The following is a 3,788-nucleotide window of genomic DNA, read 5'->3' as shown; positions in this document are numbered from 1 at the left end:
TCGAACATATGGACAGCCGACAAACTACAGAAGATGATAGTGAAGGTAATAGATTGCTAAAATTATTAATCTTGAATCTTTATAAAAATTGTTTCTACTCTCCTACTTGTAGTTCTAATTTGTTTAATCAATGCTTTAATTTCTTTTGCAGAGAAAATCTTAGCTCTCAATTTTTTTAAGAATAGATTTATGATAATTTTACTCTAAAATTGTGTGACACATGAATCATTTACAGCAACATATTAATTAATTTGAACTCAGTTTTTTTTCATTGGTGTAACCAAGATTTGTTTAAATCAGTTCAAAGATTAAAAAAAAATAATAATTTAAAATTGTCTACCTACTTTCAATATTTTTTTTAAAGCCTGAAATTGGAAACAACATTTTTCCCTACATCTATTGATGGCTCTATTAAATTAGAATTTAAATACTTGCATATCCTCATTTAAACTTATAATGGTTCCTCTCCTAGAAGACCTCGCTGTATGAGTGTAGTGTCTGCACCTCCTCCAATACCAGTCAGGCAAGTGTTCTTTTCCCCCACAACACTGGACACAGCCTCAGCAATTGCACTTAGTGCCTTTGGAGGAGGACCACCACCTTTAAAGTACAAATATTTGATTCAGCATACTTTTCCCCCACTTTTACCTTTCCAATTATTAAGTATTATAAATAACCAGAAGTCTCTGTCGAGACTGAAGCTCTACTGGTTTGAACTTATAGCAAAGGAAGAGAAAAGTACTTAAGCAGCTGGGATTTGAAACTTTACAACAGCAATAAATAGAATAATGATCGTTGATAAAGTCTCTTTATGTTCTTAGTGTAGTCTACTTGTGTGCCAAGTTATACTGAAATCAGACCAAAAATGTAGGAGGAGTAGCATTTTGAGAGAATTTCACAGAAATTTCTATTTTTAGTAACCACGGCAACACCGTTCATCAAAATAAAAGACGATACACTGAATTATGTATCTTAATGTAGTCTACTTGTGTGCCAAGTTATACTGAAATCAGACCAAAACTGTAGGAGGAGTAGCATTTTGAAAGAATTTCACAGAAATTTCTATTTTTAGTAACCACGGCAACACCGTTCATCGAAATCAAAAACCGATACACAGAATTATGTATCTTAGTGTATTCTACTTGTGTGCCAAGTTATACTGAAATCAGACCAAAACTGTAGGAGGAGTAGCATTTTGAAAGAATTTCACAGAAATTTCTATTTTTAGTAACCACGGCAACACCGTTCATCGAAATCAAAAACCGATACACAGAATTATGTATCTTAGTGTATTCTACTTGTGTGCCAAGTTATACTGAAATCAGACCAAAACTGTAGGAGGAGTAGCATTTTGAAAGAATTTCACAGAATTTTCTATTTTTAGTAACCACGGCAACACCGTTCATCGAAATCAAAAACCGATACAAAGAATTATGTATCTTAGTGTATTTTACTTGTTTGCCAAGTTATACTGAAATCAGACCAAAACTGTAGGAGGAGTAGCATTTTGAAAGAATTTCACAGAAATTTCTATTTTTAGTAACCACGGCAACACTGTTCATCGAAATCAAAAACCGATACACAGAATTATGTATCTTAGTGTAGTCTACTTGTGTGCCAAGTTATATTGAAATTAGACCAAAACTGTAGGAGGAGTAGCATTTTGAAAAATTGTTTACAGACAGACGGACAGACAGACGGACGCCGGACGCATTACTATCGCATAAGCTCTTCTGGTCTCTGACCAGTAGAGCTAAAAACACTTTCCCCCTTGATTTTGAATTGTCACTCAAAGTGAAGGGAGTTAATAAGTCTAACATTTTGAATGAAAAGAGATGATCAGATATCACTTCTGTTGATACTATCCCGTGGGGCATCCCAAAATAATGAAAATATTTTTGTTTGGGTTATAACCCTTTATCTCTCCTTGGTTACATGTAAACTATATGAATGTACGCGGAAAAACCGAACTGCAGAAATTTCAATACTTTCCGACCATTTGTAAATGGTTGAGTGTTTATTTAATGTTTAATGCATAGAAGGGTTAACATTGAGTTTAGGATTATTGCTGAAGGATACATGTACGTATGCTCAAAGTCTAATACACAGACATGATTGAGTTGAACACAGATCGCGGATCAAGTGAAAGTGTGTGTAATAACCAACCTGTCCCAGAAGTAGCTCTCCTGTGATTAGATATTTCTGATTTGGATTTGGAAAAAAATGTTGTGCCACTTTTTTTCTACCTCTGCAGCTGTTCTAGCTGGACCAACACCCATTGCAGCCAGTGTTTGTGCAATGCTTTGCCACGTCCGAGTTTTCATGTCCGACGTCAGTGTTGGTCCTAACTTCCCTCGAAGAATATGCTTATTTTCGTCAACCAAATTAGTCAAAGCAAGGGTTTCATCGGCATTCCAATTTGGCTTCCTTTTTGTCTGCGATTCCATTTTTCCGTCTGCTAATATTACGTCACGTCAGTTGAATTAATTATCTCCTTTTACAAAGAGAGCGCGTTTGTTGTTGCAAAAAGTACGGCAAATCGCTAGTGTTGTTATAGTGCTTTGATTTAAGTATGTTGTTTTTCTTAAAATAAAATTTAGTTAAGAATTGTGCTTAGAATCTTTATGAATTAAAACTTAAGAATTTTTCTTAGTTAATAATTTTTTAATGCTTAAGTACAACTTTTAAGAAAAATCTAAAAGTCTTTATGAATCCCGCTCCAGGTATCATCCCATACCCTGTCACTACAAGTCTGTGTAACGAATTTACCTCATCGATGAAACATTTACGTTTTACCTGTAGTTTATAATTGGATTTCTCTGCTAAATGCTTCTTCACTCTTATACTGTGCATATTATGACGTCACGTTTGTGTTTGTGACGTAATACATCGACCGGGTATAGATTAAAAACTGACCGGGTCCACCGCCTTCACGTGACAGACTTTTCAACCAATCGTAAGCCAGAATTTCAAGGAAAAATCGACAGAGGTAGGGTAATGTTACTTCTCCAAGCGCTCGGCATTAGAAGTGAAAGTCATGGGTCTTTCGGACATGACCTTAAAAACACAGGTCTCGTGTCTCGGTAGGCGTTGGCACGATAAAGAACCTTCACTGCTCAATGGCCCCGAGTGCCGAGTAGAGGTATAAATTTAAAATCCTTAACCGGCATATAGATGAGTAAAAAAAAATCTGTGTATAAATAAGGACTAACAATTAGTATGAAAAATGTCAATCAGCATCTTACTCAATGATAAATTGTATATTTGCTGTCAAGGTCATTGTATCTGCCATAACTTACGAAATGATGACTTCATCCACTTGTTTGTCAATAATTTCCTCTTTATACAAATTGTACATACGTAGAGCATGCTCTTGCGTATCGAATCTACTTAGAAATATAAACTCCGTATGCGGTTGATGAAGTTATATTGGTGAATAAGTAAGGGAAGTTGACAACAGAAAAGTGAAACTCATCAACTTTATCATAGAGCTTGTTTGTTAGATATTTTAACGTTCTTTTAATATATTGAGACTTTCACCGAGTCTTTGTTACATAGTGTTATAGTGCACCTGCTATTTTACATTGTACTTTATGATCTGAGATGTATTTCAGGTTTCCCAGAGCAAAATATACATGAATTCTACCATTTTTGTTATATTGAAGATAACCCATCCTTTATCCTCCTCCTATAAACTCCTCCTATACCACTGAATAATCAAAATACTGAAAAGCGGTTAGCATGCTTTCATTTAATATGTACCAAAAAAGCGCATGAAATTATATGTA

General features: G+C 34.8%; 1 pseudogene; it reads right to left on the bottom strand.

Moving 5' to 3' along the window:
- Positions 1-451: 451 nt before the first annotated feature.
- Positions 452-2,447, bottom strand: LOC134242749 (myb/SANT-like DNA-binding domain-containing protein 3; annotated as a pseudogene).
- Between the last annotated feature and the right edge of the window lie 1,341 nt (positions 2,448-3,788).

Source organism: Saccostrea cucullata, unplaced genomic scaffold (genome assembly GCF_032062105.1).
Source record: "Saccostrea cucullata isolate Sc308-1 unplaced genomic scaffold, CSIRO_AGI_Scuc_v1 ctg22270, whole genome shotgun sequence".
NCBI lineage: Eukaryota > Metazoa > Mollusca > Bivalvia > Ostreida > Ostreidae > Saccostrea > Saccostrea cuccullata.
This window is presented reverse-complemented; position numbering and strand designations above follow the sequence as displayed.